Here is a 20,283-nt window from a genome sequence, read left to right on the forward strand (position 1 = left end):
AAACTGTGTGTCAAAACTAGGGCTGCTGACTCATATTTTAGCCAGATCCCTGTCTCACAGTCATTCTCTAAATGACATAGCCAAAGTGAAAGAAAAGAGGAAATTGATATAAATCCTGAAGACGCTTTTGTGAACACTGAGTTTTCCTTTTGTTTACTGACTTTGAAATTCACTGGAACCTGATGCTGTGGACAGGGAAGGTATGGAAGAAATTTGCAATAGTAATATTGTTGTATAAGTGGAAGGATTCTGTTATTCAATGTGTTATAAAAATTGCTACAGATGAAATTAAAGGGCAAGAATCTCACTGAAATAATTTATCAATTCAATTATTTTATGGGACATGCTCAGGAATACAAAGAAACCTAGAAGAAAGACATCTGGATTCAATTAAAGTGGTAGGCAGCACTAGTTAGGGAGGTAGTCTTTGTGTGAGCAAATGGCCAAGTGTTTGATTCATGGGAAGAGAGCTATAAAGAAATATTTTTAATGAAGATAAAAGTAGCTGAGCCACTTTAATATTGTGGTTTTCTTGTTTGTTTCACTAGCGATTCCTGAGGAATCTCATCCACACTACCCTATGGACTAAAAGGAAAACTCTGTAAGTATCTTTGGAAAGGCTTCTGTGCCTTTGTAGTTGCATTTTAGTTGGCCAACCATGTCATGTCACACTGGACAATGTGCAATTTGGACCTTTTATGACCTTGGGAAATTCACTAAATCTAATTCCAGAGGATCTGGCAAAGGCAAAATTTACATTCCTGATTCACTAGATGGAGAAAATTTGACTATATATTAAGATACTAATGGTTCTATCAGTAATTTATTAAAACTGGTATGGGTAAAATGGAATGTCATGTTGAGTGATATGTGCTTTCCACAGTCCTTGTCAGAATATCCTAGAGAGTACCATTTTTGTTAGCATTATTATCCCAGCATTCTTAAATCCAGATTCAGACTCATTGTCAGTTTTTTTGAAAACTACATCCATCAAGACATTTAAAAGTGTTCCATAAAATCAAATAGATTAATGATCAGTACTTTATTTCTACATCCAAAGACATAGACAGTTATGCCAAATGATAATGTTCATCTCCTTTACATCCCACAGAGCAGGTGACATTTCAAAAACTATCCACAGTTATTGCAAAGTATACATTTTTCATATCCTGCTTATGTTTGTATTATATTCAGCATGTTTGTAAGATACAGATTTTTTTTTAATGTGTGATGTTCTTTGAAGGACATCAATAAAAGCTGATTTTTGAAGTGATTCTGATATGCAATCTAAATAATAGGATTATAGAGTCAAGACAAGAATCAGATATATGCACTAAGAATAGTAATTTTTGTACAAGATATTTTTCTATGGGTAAAGTTGAAATCTTTAAAGAAATATTAAGATCTGATAAAGTCTACTTTCATGAATCCTGCAAATTCATTCCATGACATGCTGTCAAGTGAAGAATGAACGTCAGTGCTTTTTTCATGTGAAAAATATTTGGGCTGCATAGACTATCAGGAACATAGCAAAACAGCAAACTTGTGTTCACAATATTTTTTGTTTTCTTTAACATAAAATGAAACATCTTGACATTTAAATTCAAGACAAATTGACCAATTAAGAGTACGTTGAAGTTTTTATTTAAGATTTAGCACCTGCTAAAGTTCCTGAGTGAAGTCTGTGCTTAGAAGCTTCCTGCATTTCCTGAGCAAGGCCTTGTATTTCGTTAATGCATTCCAACATTTAAACAAAAAATTCACTTTATTTCTGGAAAAGCTATATTGAACAGTACTGAAAATCAGTGAAGGGCCAAGACCAATTCGATGTGTCCTTTTAGGTTCATTGCAAATTACTCATTACTTTCTTATCTTTGCTGAATATTCAGGATACAATTTAAGGGACTGTGGGTGGGCTTTCATCTTGTCCACTTCACTCACCATTTTGTGTTGAGAAAAACACACATTGTTAGCATATTAGATATTTATTACCCACGTGAGCTCTGGTCTATTTGTGTGAACCAGTGCAAACTAAAAGCAGCAAGTACTCAAAGTTATTATGCGCTTGACTGGAAAACAAATTGATAAAAAGCAAATACACCATAAACTCTTGCTCAAGTGACCATTTGCTGGTGTTGCATGTGGCAGTAAGGATCATCATCCAAGGTTCAAAGGTTAATTGGGTTGGTAAATTTGGGCTCAAGTTTCCATCACTCAACTGTGTTTATTGGATATTCCTTGGAGAGGGTATAAGGGCCAGCATTGCTATGTTCTGGTTTTGAGATACTGGAGGTGAAAGAAATAGAGGAAAGTGAGACAGAGCAAGAGAACCCTGATGCAAATGTCACTTTTTAATGTGTTCTAAAGTGTAAACGATGAATATGGATACTTTGGCTGTTTACACAGCCTGAATAGTTGCCACATAAGTTACTGACATTCGGCCAGTGCCTATCAACATAAAAGCACAAGGAAAAAAATGTTTTGAGAAGTTAAAGTTCACTAATGTCTGTACATGCTAAGCTTTACTTTGCACTGGGCAGCTTTGCTCATTAAATTTCAGGCCTTTGAACAGAGTTAGGACTAGATAAAGATTATTCTTTCATTGAAATATATGAATGGCTGCCTTCCAGATATATGGGTGTGCTTTTCTGGAGGGACATCTAATATATGCAAACTTGGGTTTAAAAGTATATAATTTGAGATGGAAAACTATGTCCATTCATAAAATAATGCCCTTAAATATGGCATTTAAGTTGTAGTTGAATTTCCAAATTGAATTAACTGTTTTAAATTTCAGTAAAAACATGCTATAGCCACTGGAGTCTATTTATTTGTCTGTCTATCTGTCTATCTATCTTGATCATCACCATCATTTTCTATAACTATTTTAGCTCTTTGATGCTTATTTGCTACTAAGGTTCTAGGCAGTCTATACCTAGAATAGATTTCGTTTGTAAATAATAATTTATGAAATAATATTTTGTCATGTCCAAGCTTTACAACAATATTGTAATATCCTCATTTATAAGAAAACTGACTCTCAAAAAAGGTAAGCAACTTGCTGAAAGCCACACAGATAATAAGCACCATGATTCAAATACTCTTGCCAAGACATGTTGAAAGCAGTCTGCCTTCCACAAGGGACAGCTTCATCTAAACCAAAAGAAGGGAAAGGCAGCTCTCTTCATAAATTTATCTATACTTCAGTTCTCTTAGGGCAAATCCACTTTTTAATCTCGATTTATTCAGATCAGCTTTTTGTGAAAACACAATTTAAAGGAGAGCTGCTAACTAAGTCCTATTTGTGTTGTGCTGGGGCCATGCGGCTTAAGATGCTTATGATATAAAAATATGACATTGTTAAAATACATTTATTAAATGTATTTTTTTCTCCTCCTCCTCCAAGTGGAGAAAAATGATGTGTCATCAGTATTGACATGCTTTTACTATACTATTATTCCTGAACCACCTTGAAGGGAGGATACAATGAAGGTTCATTTGTTATATGCCTACAACAATAGATAGATTTAAATGGCTTCTCTCCATTATTGTATTCACAGCAGATTTCCTATTGTGTGATATAACATGATATATACAAGCAAGGGGAAAAATTCCCAATCTTATTTATCTTTTTTTCTGGAAGGTGAAGCAGTATTATGTTTTACTACCTGCCTTGGTTTCTCATTGTTTTGATACATTTTATTGTAAATAGTGTGCTATTGTTCATTTCCAGCTTGTTTTTAATCTTAACACAAAGAAAAAAGTAGTAGTGGTCATTTGCATACTTTATCAGAAACATTTAGCCAGCTCAAATGGATTTTTAAGACAGTTGTGTATTTTTTGTTTTTCTGAATCTTTATTATATATAACTTTATCTCCAAAAAAAAATACCCTAGAAACAAATAATTTTCCAAAGAATCAGTTAGGAAATCTTTATAAATATTTCACTAAAACTATTGCTATTCTTAAAACCAAAACATTGATGATCAAATATTACGATTTATACCTTAGTGCAATCATTTTCCCATGTGAACGTCCCACTGCTAATTTTTTTAGAACTTCTGATGGTTGATTATTGTTAAAAGCACATTTAGGGGAAATGAGAATAAGCCAAGAAGAGCTGGAAAACCATTTAGATGAAGTTGATCAATGATACAATATTCCATGCAACTTAAGTATAAGTCCTCTGTTTTTAATGATCGATTATTAAACTTCGATTATTATTTAAAATTTCTACTTATTTTTGATTGCTTAGATATGGCAGGAGTCATTGTGTTAACAAAATAGTAGACCATGTCTACTGCTGCAATCTTCTGACAATGAGTTTGCTTATATAAATAAGTACAGACACGCTAGGCTCAAGGGGATTGCCACCAGTAAGTGATCAGTCTTTAAGTGGAAAGAGCTGACAAAAAACGCCAGGCTGTCTCCCCCTTTGTTAAATCAATATTCTTGAGTACAAAGTTAAAACTCCAACACTCTGCCTAGGAAAAACCTCTGCAGCAAAAGCTTAACAGTTGAAAATGATGAAGTATCTTTTTGCCACATTCATACACCCATGCATTTTTCATTTTCAAAGGATCATAAAATGCGGTTTGTGATTTTCAGCGAATGGCATTAGGAATTTATTAAAGTGTACTGCACACACTGATAAGAAGTAAAAAAAAGTTTGCATTTTAAAGTAAATAAGAGTATAATTGGATTATTTGTAACATAGAAGATAAATGCTTGAGGTGATGGATACCCCATTTAGCTGGTTGTACGTATTATACATTGCATGCCTGTATCAAAATATCTCATGTAGACCATAAACATATACACTATAGTGTGTATAAACATATACACTCTTCCACTTACAAGAATTAAAAATTTTTAAAAAATGGTTTGAAGAACATTGACCAAAATATAGTGTTCATACTTCTTGGAACTCAAACTAGAAGTTCTCAAACATCACATTAACTATCAGCTTCAAAGGGATAAAACTGAAGTTATTCCCATTGGCAGAAAAATGAGCATATATTTATGTGATTGGTGTCTGTCTGGTCAAACAGGTTATACAGCCTAGTGTACCAGGCGCCCCAATGAGAGGACTGATTAAAAGTCAGTGTTTTGGATCATTTACTGGGAGTTGATAGGGCATGTAAAAATATTATCATTTGAGGAAGAGTGATCAAAAGTGAATTAAAGATCTAATTAACAGGAAGTCAGGACAGCAACTATCAAGGAGTCAAAACAAAAGGAGATGCAGTCCAAGAAGTAGACAGTGAAAGCAGAGATAAGAGGTTAAGTCCAGGACACAAGAAATCAGTGTTCTGAGTGTCTACTGCACAAGATAGAACTATTCATGCTGTAGACATAAAGTGGTTCTTAATGGCAGTGGGCACATAATATGGAGGTTCCAAGGCTCCCAACCAAGTTCTGGAATGGAAGGGGAGAAAGCTCCTCTTCCATAAATCCTCGCAAACACTCCTGGCCATGTACTCATGTGCACACATGGAAGAGAATGTGCATGCACACTCACTGGTGTCTACATGGATGTGGCTGTGTCCTGGGCTGTCACACTCTCTTAGTGTGTCTGCTACTCCCCCGGGCCCAATCCCCATTGGATTATGAATCCAGCATTGTGGTCAGGGCAGGGAAAAGGGAAAGTAGGGCCAGGAGCACCTGTTGCCCATGGCTTGTGTGCCCTGCTATCTAATAATGAGTGGGCAAGATCATTTGTGAGAAGCTAGGGTCGCTGTCCTCAGTACTAGGTGACCCCAGCACAGAGCAGTTGAGTGTAATCCATAATACAGTAACTTAAAAATGTATTATTTGAGGAATGTATATCTTATGACCATATAAGCTAATAGAGACCTTGGGTCAATTTCATGGTCTTAATGTCCAAAAATAAGTCACAGATCCAGGTACCATTAGAAAAGGTGATGGTTAATGGAGCATTAGGCATTCATTTCCAGGAGCAACTCACAGTTGGGGAAATCATTTGCTTAAGGGTCTTGTGTATCAGCTCTGCATACTGCACAACTGAATTTATTTTTGTTTTGTTTTCTATTCTTTAAGTATGTTCCCTCTTAACCCCAGAACAGATGCATAGTCTTCCTGCTACGTGGAGACTTCTTTCCCCATCCCCTGTCTTCTGCTTCCCCACATAAGTCCTTTTCCTTCTACTGAGTGATTAAACATACTTTAGCTTTTGGCTCAAGGACCATGTTCTTGTGGGAAACCTGCCTGACATATCCAGTGGAGGCCGACCTCCTTTATTATCAGAACATAGCAGCCTGTTCCTTTCTTTTACATCAGTTTATAGCCACATGGGCACTGAGTGGTCTGTTGGCCACTGAGATTATGGAGGGGTTGCATGTGTTTATAACAAAAGTCAAGGTAAGTCTATGAGAATGAGTTGATGGGAAAGGGTACAATAGAATACAAGGGAATAGAGTACAAGGTATTTGGAGGTCAAGGAATGGAAAGCCCACCTGTAGGAAGAGTCATCTCTGTGCATGTTCAAATAACCATGAAGGATCATGGCAATAGTTTTGGAGAGACAGAAAGTGAGCCAGGAGCTCAATTCTTCAAAGAATGAAGTTCCATGACTTGAAGAGGGGAAGTATTTATCTGCAAAACCAGGGGGATGGTTGATATTGTCTGATGACAGGAGAGTTCAAGGTGAATGATTACATGGTAAAGAGAAGAACAATGTTCTGAAAATGGTGATAAGCAGCAAGGAAGACATTTATCATATGGACAGGCCCCAAGGGTATGAGAAGCCATGAGAAGGTCGTAGGGAAAGCAGTTGTTTGAGGGGAGAGTCACAGTTCAGTTAGAGCAAGAAGATAAAGTGAATGCTCAAAGAAGAAGCAGAAGATATAGGAGGGTTCACTAACGATCGATTTCGAGTTCCAGAAGCTCTGTGAATTAAGATAACACATTGGGGCAAGGTAGGAGAGAAAGTAAAAAAAAGGCTAAGGTCTGGGTGGTATCAGGATTAGAGTTAAAGGGATGAGCGTGAGTTCTGAGTTTCCATTGGTGACCTCCACAAACAGGAAAAGGTGTGTGATGAAATTAAACCTGGATAGTCCTCACCGTTCTAAGACTGTACATGGTGGGGGGAGGGGGTGCTGTAGGGTGTTCCTAAGACAGGAAGAGTTCTTGCATACCTACTTGGCTTCTGCTAATAGAGGTAAGGTTTCTTGAAGAGAGGTGCTTATACTTTGAATATTTGGACAATCATGATGCCTGCCAATGGTAGTCTGCAGAGGTTCTACTCCAGATATGTGGGTACCCTCCACAGTGGGCAGGAGGTCTTATTTTGGGTCATAAACTCCCTCTTACCTGTTACTGATGGCAGCCCTCAGGGTGGTAATTGTCCAATAACTGGGAATTATTGTACTACTCTGTTCTACGTTCTGGTAACTCAAAGGCTGGCTTCATGGTTTCCAAGGCCCTTCATTGTGTCTTTGGTGCTGAAGCCTGGAGTTGAACTAGCCAAATTCAATCCCAGAGTAATAAATAGGCTTAATTTATTTTTTATCAACAGTGTTTTAATGTGACAGCTTCCGACCTCCCTGTCTTATATCTGCTAGGCATCATCAAACCTGTCCTGCCATTGGAATTCTTACTCCATGAATAGCTTCCTTGTAAACTGCTTATTTGAATTCAGCCTTTTGTTTATTATTTCTCATCTTTTGACTTACTTTAAAATTAGAAAATCCTGACAGCAATACTGGGCTCCCCGCCTTCCCATCACCCCACAATTGGTTATGGCTGGATTTGATCCATTAGTACTTTCTATATCCCTCTGAAAGTAAAGAATAACAGGACCTATGTTTCCTGTCTCACTGAAGTTCACCTAGCTCAGCCTATCTGTAATGCAAAATATGACACTTTTCCTAAACACAAAACTTTTCTCTAAATATAGAAGATATGTCTCTGGTGCAATACAATTCATTTGTTTCCATGACTAAAGTCTACCCAAAGCAACAACAAAAACAAAAATCCTGTAGGGTTATTTTTATCTGGTATTTATTTTTAATAAAGATTTTTGTCTTTTTAGTGATGTCCTTTCCCTGGAGATTTTGCTAACTCAACAAAAATTTGTTAAATTTAGGTGAAGAAATAAAATCTTTCTAATTTCTAATCTTTGTTTTTGAAAACATCTTGAACTGTTCAAATTGCTTGCTGGTGTCGATGACTTAATTACTTGTGTTGTGAGAAGGGATTTAACCCAAAACAGCTACTGAAAACGTGGTATAAGCTGTGTATCAAAATTTTATAAATCAATTTTTAGATACTGTTTACTAAATCTGGGATTAGAAGCTGATATTGTTTCAGTATTCTTTTTAATTCTTAGCCATAACCTTCTAGGGTCATCAAGCCTATTATAAATGGCTCACTAGAGAAATTAAAGAAAACTGCTTCCAAGTTTTCTTAACTTGCCCAAATGGCCAAGTTGAGTATTCAATGCCAGAAACATTTAAGATGAAGAAAAAACAAAACCAAAAAACAAACAAACAAAAAAACAAAAGAAAGAAAGGGTATTGTAGATAAAGCAAAAGTAATATGAACTGCCTTGGCCCCCACTCTTCACTCAGGCCTGGTTCCAGGACTTTATTCTCCAGCGACCAGGCATGCTCTTCCTCCAGGTAGAAATGGCTGATAAAGAACATGGTATTATTGGCTTTTTCTGAAGTATGATTCTGCTTCCCCCAGCATCTTTCACTTGGGGTAAAGAGGAGTGACAGCTCCATCTCAATGTTTCACCTGAACAATGAAACTAATAATTAAACTCAGCAATTTCACTTTTTTATCAGGACTTATTTGTTCATTTATTCAACAAATATTTATTAAACACTTATTCATTCATTCATTAATTTATTCAACAAATACTTACCCAGAGTCAACTGGGTACCAGACCTTCTCCCAGGTGTTAGGAACATAATAATGCATAAACTCAGACATAGTCCCTCTTCATAAGTACCTTGAAGTCTAGTGGAGAACACAGTAAACATAAAAATAAGTGAACAATTGCAAAGACAAGGTGAACTTTTCTGTTATAGCATTTAGCAGCAAAACTTTTCCTAGCCTGAGTGGCTGGGTAATGAGAGAATTGTTGCTTGAGGAAATGATCTAAGCAATGAATAAGGATTAACCAGGAAAAGGGGTGTGCAGATGGCAGGTACAAAAGTCTTGAGGTGAGAAGTAGCAAGGCATGATGAAAGTAGGAAATAAGAGAGGTCAGAAACCAAAAAAACTAGTGTCAGTAGGAGCCTGCTAGAGATCCGAATTGTGTCTCCCCAAAATTCATATGTTGAAGCCCTAATCTCCAACGTGCTGTATTTGCAGATAGGGCCTTTAGGAGATCATTAAGGTTAAATGTGGTATATTAAGGGTGGGATCTTAACTCCACAGGATTTGTGTACTTAAGAGGAGAGGTATGCCTTCTCTCTCTGCCTGGCACCTTCTCCTCCCCACTCCCCATCTCTCTTACTTGCAAGCACCTAAGAAAGGCCTGGTGAGGGCACAGCCAGAAATTGAAGCCTTCGCCGGAACCTAAACATGCTGGCACCCTGTCCAGGACTTCAGGCCTCCAGAAATGTGAGGAAACAAATTTCTTGTTTGAACCACCCAGTATATGGTATTTTGTTACAGTGGCCCAAGCAGATTAAGACAGAGCCAGATCCTATAATGCCTTACAGGCTATTTGGTCCCAGAAGCGAGGAGAAGCCATGTAGGTTTTTGGCCATGGTGGGCCCAGGGGCTAGGCAGGAGTTGGTGAGAGATGAGTGACAGGATGAGATTTGACTTTGAAAAGATTACTTTGATGACAGAAAGAGAAATGATTGAAAGGGAGAAGAATGAATGCAAGGAGATCATTTAGGAGGTCATTGTATAATTTAGAAAAAGGACGATCCTGGTTTGAAGCAGCAGATAAACATTCATGTATGAAATAGAGAAATAGTAAAAAAATAGACAAACTTGGAGATGGGTGGGATTCTGAGAAAGGTGGTGAAGAGATGCTGCTACTCCACTCAATAAATGGTGGTGACATTTACTACAGTGAGGGACACTGGAGGATCAGTAGCCTGGGTGGGTGCAGAGGAGACACTATTGATTTAGTTTAGGCATGTTGATTTTCTTTATACAGAGACACAGAGTATATAATCTCACCGCTTACTTTTCATAAGTAAGCATAAGTAGTTCTCTTACATTTCATAAGGGAGATCTGAACTGATGGTAAGAATTTGTGAGTCATTATCAGATAGATGATAATCGAATCCATGGATTTAAATGAAATTGTCTAGGGGCTATAAAGTGAGAAGTGAGGGGGGTTGTATGATGGAGCCTTGAGTAACTCCCACGCATAAAATAATTTTCAATTATTTATGCCCCCGCCCCTACTCCCATCCTTTTGCCCCTCTGTGCACACATGCACACACACACACACACACACACACACACACTTCTGACTTTCAAAAGAAGGGCTCAATCCCAATGTTTTCATTATTTATAAAGTTGTCCCAGTTGAAGTGGGGGATACTCATTGTCAATGTATTTTGAAGGCCAAATCATTCTAACTGAAGCAGAATTATCTCTTATCTGATATGCATTTGTTATAATACTTAGCGTTTCCTTTCTCCAAGGTGACGTAATGTTTGGTGGTAAATTTTCCATAAAAAAAAATCATAAGATTTGTGATCTATTTTCCTGTGATGGTGAAGGGACTGCTTTGGGAATGCAACAAATGGGGCAGGCACATCCCTTCTCTGAAGTGGTGGTTCAACTTTTAGGAAAATTCTATTTTTTATCCAAATATGTGGTGTATATGTATTTATATCTCAGTTAATTTTAGGTACCTCCCAAGACAGCATAGTATCTGATCCTAAAATGACTCTGAGAAAATGTTAAAAGTTCCTGAATAATTTTTATAGTCTCTAAAGAATGAAAGTCAGTTGTATCAATTGTAAAATGGAGTCTCCATATTCCTGATCATGAATTAAATCTAAGCTCCTCTTCAGGGCAAGGCCTTCCTGTTCTCACCTTACTCTCTAGCTTCCTTCCTTTCTGCTCCTGCATGGGAATGTAAAACTTTACCGATTGCCAGTGAATTGTAACAGCTTGACTTTGCTATTGATTCCGTCTCTAGGCCAGGCTCACACTAGTCCTTTTGCCTGGAAGACCCTTTCCTTGTTGGTTTACCTGATACAGTACTCATGTGACCTGCCCTCTGGTCTCAGTGTGAGGGCAGTTCCTTCTCTGAAAGCCCTCTACTCCCTGAGTTGGCCCTGAGACATCCCTTCTCCTGTATGCCCATTATATCTTTTAAGTTCACCATTCTACTCCTCTTCACATTGTAGTTAAAATTTTTTCTTCTCTACCCCTCTACGAAACAGCAGCAATATGAGGGCAGGAATCAGGTCTTTTCTATTCTTTGAATTTCCAGCACCCAGCCTTTTTTTTTTTTTTCTTACCCTATGCCCTGTAACCTACTGTATTAGTCTGTTCTCACTTCTGTAAAGTGAGAACTATACATAAAGGACTGCCCAAGACTGGATAATTTATAAAGGAAAGAGGTTTAGTTGACACACAGTTATGCATGGCTGGGGAAGCCTCGGGAAACTTACAATCATGGCAGAGGGGAAGCAAACACGTCCTTCTTCACATGATGGCAGGATAGAGAAGTGCCAAGCAAAAGAGGGAAAAGCCCCTTATAAAACCATCAGATCTCATGGAAACTATCACAAGAACAGCAACATGGGGGTAACTGCCCCCATGATTCAATTACCTCTTACTGGGTTCCTCCCACGACAGGTAGGGATTATGGAAACTACGATTCAAGATGAGATTTGGGCGAGGACACAGCCAAACTGTATCGCCTACTTAAAATAATAAAATAACAAACCATAGAAATGAATAGACCATTTGGTCATGCTCTGCCTTTGAATTGACAAATATCTGAAGTTGCCAGTGTTTAAAATTATTGTTCCCCTAAAAGAGAAAAAAAAACGATCAATCTTGACTCATTATCTAAAATATTTAAATATAAAAATGAAGACACCATTTGTTCATCTAGTCAACATATATTTATCGAGTATCTATTGTGTACCAGGCATTGTTCTGAGCTCTGGAAAATAGAAATTTAAAAAAAGAGAGAAACATGGTTTTTATCTTCATAGAACTTAGTGAGAGAGACATAAATATATGAAAGAATTATACAAATAAATGTAAAATAATAGCTGTGATAAGAGCTAGGCAGGATACTTAATGGACAATTACTGGGTGCTACGGAAGTGATTAATAGAAGCTATAGATCTATTCAAGGGTGGCAGGGAAGCATCCAAGGGGAAGTGAGGCTTCAACAGGTTTTGAAGGAAGGGTAGGTGGTAACCAGGCTGAGAAGGGAGGAGGGATGGGCAAAGCGAGAACGTAGACAGGAAGGAAGGGCACCCATCAGGCAGGCCTTTGCAGCAGCGGTGAGAATTTGGCTCTTTATTTTCAGAGCAACGACAGGCTGTTACAGCTACATCTTCTTAGTGATATGATCATGAGAGTTAACATTTATCTGCCGTAGAGCTCTATTTAATATGTTAGGATGGTAAAATACATTGAGTTTTTCTTATACCAGGCACTGTACTGTGTACTAGAGATAAAAATGTGGACAAACACGGTTCCTGACTTCCAGAATTTCACATTCATGTGGAAGAAAAGGTATAGAAAAAATATATTTGTGAGAAGTTATAATAACAGAAGAATATATAAATTCAGAATATAAAACAAAGCTGAAGCTTGAGGTCTGTGAGGTTCAGGAAAGGCTAATGTCAGCAGTTGTTCTCTAGAGCAGACATTGAAGAATGAATAGGTATGTTTGCAGGGGGTGCTGATCAGGCAGAGGGAACAGCATGAGCAAAGGAATGAGGGTATGGAACAGTATGGTGTGTATGTGTGTGGAGCTCAGAGCGCATGGCAAGTAAGCACTTCAAGAGCATAAAGTACACAAAGAGGATGAATCAGGCAGGAAATTTGGATCTGGGCAGGAGGTGATAAGTATCATTTGCTGTAACATGAAGCTTTTCCTAAAAAAACAAAAACAAAACTTTGCTATAGACAGTTGGAAGGGAAGTGGGTCAAGCAAGGTGATAAGAAGAAACAGGAAACAAAGTTGATAGTATAATTTTTTTCTCCCATAGGCAAAGTTGCTGTACATAAATATACTTTACTTTTGTGTTCTGGGAGTTTCAGAGCCTTTATCTGTTCTGTCTTCTTTAGCTTCCTCTTTATGATTTTCTCCTCTCTGTCCTCTCAATTTCATTGACTTTTATTCTCCTTTCAAAACCTAACTCTCCCTGGTGCTTTGGAGAAGAGGTATTCAGCTGGAGAAGATTCAGCCCCTCTTCTTGCATTTCTTTATCTCTTCTGAATGCTGATTTCACATCCCTACTTTGTTCACAGAACACCTGGCATTCTTCCATCATATTTCCAAATTTCTCTATAAATAACCAGCTATGGGAATTTTATTGTCTACAGGACATACAAACAAAGATTTTCTTGACAGTCTACCAAATGGGTGTGAGGTATATCTATGATCAGACCATCCCCAAGGAGTAGGTGGCCTGCCTCCATGAGGGAACAATAAGAAGTCGAGCATTTGGGGGGATATTTGCAATTTTAAAAGGCATGTAAACCACACTTTAAAAAAATACAGGCTTTTCTTCTTGATATGTATAACTTTCCTAACTCTCAGTTAGCTTCATACCTTCAGGCAGGAAGGAAGAAATGCAATATTGGCAAAAAATAATTCACTAGAATTGGCTGGGAATGATGTGTTTCTGGCACTCTGAGATACTTAACACCTTTCAGAATAGAGGAAAAAGTTGCTTTGAAAACGTTTCAGCAAGGCACACATGGAGAATATTCCTGATGAAGACAGGCTGTTAGCACTGTATTTTACCACTGCTTTCCTCCACCCAATTCCATCACTAAATATGCTGTTATTCTCCCATTTGGGGTCAAAAGTCTAGAAACTGGCTAGGGTTTCTGCCCTGTTTCAAATAAACTTATTCGTAAATTGCATAGAAAAAGTTTCTTTCAAAACAATACACATATACAGATATACATGGACCAGTATCAGTAGCCAATTAGGCAGATGAGGATGGTACTGCATTGGCAACAGGCCAGAACATACACATGGATTTAAAAAAAAAAAAAAGGCTCAAATAAAATAACCTAAATCAGGCTCACAATACTTGTCTCTTTTAAAGAACTATTCTGTAACATTTCCTAGGGTAATATTTGATCTCTTGATTGAATTATGATTTATTTTCAACAGGTGTACACTCTGACACAAAGAACCAGAGCTGAAATTGAGTGTGTTGGGTTCCATTAATTGCACTAGAACATATTTGCAAAAATTATTTGTCCAGAGAGTGGTAGGCAGCACTTCGAATCTGATCTGGTAGATTTAGTCCAAAATTTTAATGCCACACTTTGTGGAAAGTGATAAACAGCTGGGAGTAATCAGATAAGACTGAACACAACTTGAATCTTTTTTGACGAGCAGTTGTGATGTAAAGTGAAAAAGATGTTGGGCCTGGAGTCAGCAGATTTGGTTGTAAATTTGAAGTCTGTTTCACATATTAGATGCTTAATTTTGAGCAACTTCCTTAACCTCCCTAAACTCCAGTATTCTCAACTGTAAAATGATGTAATAATGCCTATCACACAGTGGTTTTGAAGGCCTTAAATTGCTTTTGCATATTAAAGTACCTAGCAAAGACCTGGGGTACAGAAAGCTTTCAATAATTGACTATTGGATAAAAATATGAATGAGTTTAATTTGACTGTTGGGAAATGCCTTTTTCCCAGATAAAACAGCCATTGACTTGCAAAACATGAGGGCCAATGACTGAGATGAAGACAGAGGAGCATGGCCAGCCTAGTGCAGACAGTGTATTGAAGTCCTTATAGAGTGTTTACAGAAATGCCTGCCCTGTCTTGAGGTAAGAAGATCGTTCCCAAATCTCACCTTGGGTTCTTAGTGTCATACTGGGCCACTCAGAACCCAAGGAAACTCCCCAGACTCTTGAAATTATTTGTTTCAGTAACCATGAGATGAGCTCCTGCAAAACAGGGAAAGCATAAATTGCTTCTCCACAGATTAATCGAATGTAATCCAGTCTCACTAATAATGACCAAAAGCTTCCTATGCACCAAGACTCTACTAAAAATAAACATATATGTCAATAAATGCATAATGTAGTGCTGCAGAAAGCAACAAATAAAGTATATGATAAAGCAGGAGAGTAAACAAAGTTTTATTTGCTCAGTGAGATAAAGAATTAAAGAGGAAGATGGTACTTTTCTTGGATGACATTACATTTGAAGGGCAGAGGTCCCCATAAATGGAGATGTTCGAAAGCATTAGAATTTACGGTCTAGAGTGAGTGAGCAGAGGCATGAAATCATTAAAAAAAAATAGATCCCCTCCTAAGCAGACATTCTCAATGTAGCTTTTGTACTTTCAGCCTTTTCTTTCACTCCCTTTTATCCGTTTTATCTTTAATTTTTTTTCACCTAGAATTCCAATACAACCAACACCTGCATTCACATCCTTTCCTGGTCTCTCCAGTCAGAAGGAAATATATTCCATAAGGTGAATTAGATTAGAGTTGCCCCTAGGGAGGATTTGCATCGTACAGGAGGAACCCTTGGAATGGAAAATGAAATGAAACCATGTTCCATAGTTTTCCCAAATGGAATGGTTCTGGGTGAAGGCTATGTTGGAGGCAGGGCAGTGGAGCTTGAGGGATGGGACAGAATGCTTTCCACATGGCCCATTGGGAGCTGGCTGCATCTCCAGAAATAACTTAGCCCTGTGCTTTTCCCAAATGAAGGCTGCTAAAAAGGGCTGGCTTCCTCAGAAGAGGCTAAGCCACTGAATGCTCAACAAAAATGGGCTCTAACATTTTTATAAATTTCTTTCTTTTTTTAGAGACAGAGTCTCACTATGTTGCCCAGGCTGGTCTCAAAATCCTAGCCTCAAGCTATCCTCCTGCCTCAGCCTCCCAAGTAGCTGGGACTACAGGCATTTGCCACCATCCCCAGCTTTCTATCATTTTTAACAGCAACATTCCAGGTTGATTTGGCAGCCATTATTGTGAAGAGGGTTTCCTGAAGAGGGCCAGGAAGAGGGGTGATGCCTGTCACCCACCAGGGGTCATGAAAAGCTGTGTGTCTGGAGCTGAAGGGGACAGAGGGGTGCTGTTACAAAGTCCTCTCTGAATGTTAATTCCATGTTCCAAATTTGTTCACAGAACACCTGACAGAGAAACCATTCTTACATTTCTATGATAGCAGGTTGAGATTCACACACGCCTTCACTTCCTGCCCTTCGTTGCAGTATCCATGTACTTCATTAAACTACTGTCATATTTTCTCCAGAGATGACTGCTTTTCAGTTCTGGGTGAAGTGACAGCTAAATATAATGGAGCATAAATCAATCTGCAAACATCTGCTCCTGGGGCCTTTGGAAGGAAAGGTGAGAGAAGTGTACATACATATGTAAGCTCTCTGTAGCAAGACTGAATTTACCACTATGCTCCCGTATCCTTTGGAGATCCCAGAACATGAAAAATCCATTGTAACAGGGCACAGGAAACCCTGCCTCTTCAGGGTCAGCCTTCAAATCATTGCATCAGAAAACATTTCATTAAAATTTTCTAGTAGAAGAAGTAACCTTGTGTTTTAAGTAAAAGAACATAACCTAAAGCATGTGTAGGGAATAATACCTAATGGAAGAATACGTTATTAAATATCTGCTCAAAAATAATCTTGGTTCTACCAAGAAAAGTATATTATGGGACACTGTATAACTGTAGCCCAAGCATAAAACTCAAATCTCAGTGTTCATGATGTTTTGTTTGTTTGTTTGCCTCTCTCTTTGTCTTTTTCTCTCTCTCTGAAGAGAAGAAAATTTAGGTGATTTTAAAGCTACAGTTCTCACAAAAGGTTTATGCTCATCTTTTCACTGATGCTCCTATGCATTTAGTTTCTGTTTCATTCCATCAGCATGCCAAAAGAAATCAATTTATAAGCATTACAGGCTTTCACTCTGAGTTATTGAAAATAAATGCTAATTCATGGGAAAACTGCAAACATGTTACAAGGTACAGGTAATATCTTTTAATGTATGTTGTGAAAGTATCCTGAACCATATGAGCTGGGCTCATAGTTTTATATACTGTGGGTATAAAAGCCCTCGGTATGTTTGCTAGGAAATATGGAGGCAATTCAGGAGGGTGCTTTGCTACAGAGCATGCATTTTATGTTTGTCTTCCTAAATCTTGCCAATAGATACTGGTTATAAGCCTCAGGATAAATTTGCAATAGAATTTTCTGTCTTACTAGAAAATCAAATTGGCAAAGCTCTTGGCTAGTAGATAGGGTTTGGGGATTGCACAATCTTAAGGTTGAAAATGAGTTTGGAGTACATACCTATTATGATCTGTTTCAAAATCAGGAATATACAAACTTAATAAAGGAGAGAAAGTAAAAATCCTGCAGGACACATATCACAAGCCAAGAGCAAAGATGTTTTTCTCATTCTTGAACTGAGTGAAGCAAGCCTAGTTTACAATGACCACTGCCTCTACTCTCACAATGCTGCTATGCTTGTAACCTCTGTGATAGGAGCTCAAATTTGGGGGACAGATCTGGGTTTAAATTCAATGCTGTCAAATCCTGAACAAGTTGCTTGTTCTCTGATTCCTCAGTTATAAAACCTATTCACATGATTTTTGTGATTACTAAATGTGACACAGTAAATGATGTCCTGACCCAAAGTGAGGACCAGCTACTTTTCACTCTTATCTCCTGATTGGAAATTAGTCATACTTGCTCTCAAGGTACAAAAAAAAAAAAAAAGTTCAATTAGTAATTGTTGAGCATTCACTATGTGCTAGAAAATGTTCTAAGTATAGGGATATAATTGTGAAGACTGTAACAATAAGAAGAAATAACATTTATCTAAGAGTGTCAGACACTAATCTAGGTACTTGATATAGTAGTAAGTCTGCCTTCCAGGATCTTACAATTTAACGGGCATACAGGTGAGAAAATGGGCAGAGGCTGTACAGTGTGATGAGGGCTGAGAGAGTTTGTTCAAGGGCCTAAGGGATCATATTTCTATGGTCAATTAATCAGAACTTGAGAGGAGGAGGAAGATTTCTTAGAGAAGATGGCATCGCTGTGACCTGCTTATGAGAAAGAGATAGCCTTACTTTCTGAATTTTTGAGTGGTAAGATAAAAGACTTAGCAGATTGCATACTGTGCCCAGAAAAATGGTCTTTAGATCATTAGGGTAAGAAAGTGTGTATGTGTCTTGGTACAGGGAATGGGGTGGATATGCAGATATAGAATACCCAAGACTGGCAGTCAATGGTATGGCTTCATACAGAGAGAATGTTTCCTCTATAAATCAAATAAATAACCAAAAAATAAGGGAAGCCCTAGTAAACAAAGAAACTATGAGAATTAGAGTGTTAAAACAAGAAAATGGGCAACATGGCATTTGAAGAAAGGCTGGCTACTCTAAAGGAAAGCCCCATAAAGTCACTTAAACATGAGAGAGCTAATGAATTGGTGCTTGTGGTGGATGGTATTACTTGCCCACAATTCTTTGTTCACTCCTTACCCTTGCCATGACTTCGCTGCCCCATTGGCTCTGATCTTGAACATGACTTGCTTTAGCCAATGGAATATAAGCCATTTTGCTGTGAACATGGGCTGAAGTATGCATATGCAGTTTGTCATGGCTGTTATACTTCTAGTATCTGCCATGAGAAGAGCACGCCCTAGACACCTCTTTATCAGGGTGACTCACATGTGGAAGATCCCAGAACTTTATCTGAAGCAGAGCCATCTCCGTCAGCCCATAGGCCTGTCCGCAGGAAAAAAATTATAGATATGTTAATCATTAAAAACCACTTAGATGGCAAGGTGCGGTGGCTCATGCCTGTAATCCCAGCACTTTGGTAATCCTAACACTTTGGGAGGCTGAGGTGAGTGGATCACAAGGTCAGGAGATCGAGACCATCCTGGCTAACACAGCGAAACCCTGTTCCTACTAAAAATACAAAAAACATTAGCTGGGCTTGGTGGTAGGTGCCTGTAGTCCCAGCTACTCGGGAGGCTGAGGCAGGAGAATGGTGTGAGTCCAGGAGGTGGAGCTTGCAGTGAGCCGAGATCACACCACTGCACTCCAGCCTGGGTGACAAAGCAAGACTCCGTCTCAAAAACAAAAACAAAAAACCACTTAGATTTTGGGAGCTTTTTATTATGTAGTATTATTGCAGAAAAGAAATATAACTAATGAAATATCCTTTTGAACAAATATTCTTATTGTTTCATTGTATTTCTTTAGAAAAGAGGCTGAGTGTTATGGCATGGAAGAACAAAGAAGGTGCTCTACTGGTGGCAGTGCCTAGCTTAGATATTTCATTTAGCAAATCAGAAGTTCGGAATTACCTGAACTAACATTCCTTAGTAGCTGCTGTGTCAGAGTTTTTGAGTACCATGTTTAAAAGTTCAAGCTTTGGAATCAGCCTTCCTTGGGTGAAACCTTAATTCTGCCACTTTCCCCCTAAGACAACCTTGGGCGCAAATTACTTGACTTTTCTTGACGTACCTTTTTCTTCTCATTTGCATATAAAACAGTATTTCTTTTACAAGGTAATGAGGATTAAGATAAAGGTACAGTGCTTAGGACAGTTTCTGGCAAATAGTAAATTGTTAAAAATTAGGTATCACTGTTCACAATAGCAAAGACATGGAATCAACCTAAATGTGCATCAACAGTAGACCAGATAAAGAAAATGTGGGGCATATATACCATGGAATAGTATACAGCCATGAAAAGAATGAGATCATGTCCTTTGCAGCAACATGGATGGGCCTGAAGGCCATTATCCTAAGCAAACTAACACAGGAACAGAAAACCAGATACCACATATTATCACTTATAAGTGGGAGCTAAACACTGAATACACATGGACACCAAGAAGGGAACAATAGCCACTGGCACCTACTTGAGGGTGAAGGGTGACAAGGGGTTAAGGATTGAAAAACTACCTATCAGGTACTATCCTTATTACCTGGGTGACAAAATAATCTGTACACCAAACCCCCACAACACACAATTTACCCATGTAAGAAACCTGCACATGTACCACTGAACCTAAAAGTTCAAAAAATATATACACATAAGAAATTAGACATTTCTGGATCATAA

The 20,283-nt window shown here is 38.1% G+C and overlaps 1 long non-coding RNA gene across 1 annotated transcript in view; it reads left to right on the forward strand.

Moving 5' to 3' along the window:
* LOC134758655 (uncharacterized) overlaps positions 1–20,283 on the forward strand; it is a 167,130-nt gene that overhangs the window by 73,609 nt on the left and 73,238 nt on the right. The window contains exon 2 of the long non-coding RNA XR_010134091.1: positions 549–601. This is a non-coding gene — a long non-coding RNA (uncharacterized lncRNA). The remainder of the gene's footprint in view (positions 1–548; positions 602–20,283) is intronic.

This window comes from Gorilla gorilla, chromosome 5 (genome assembly GCF_029281585.2).
Source record: "Gorilla gorilla gorilla isolate KB3781 chromosome 5, NHGRI_mGorGor1-v2.1_pri, whole genome shotgun sequence".
NCBI lineage: Eukaryota > Metazoa > Chordata > Mammalia > Primates > Hominidae > Gorilla > Gorilla gorilla.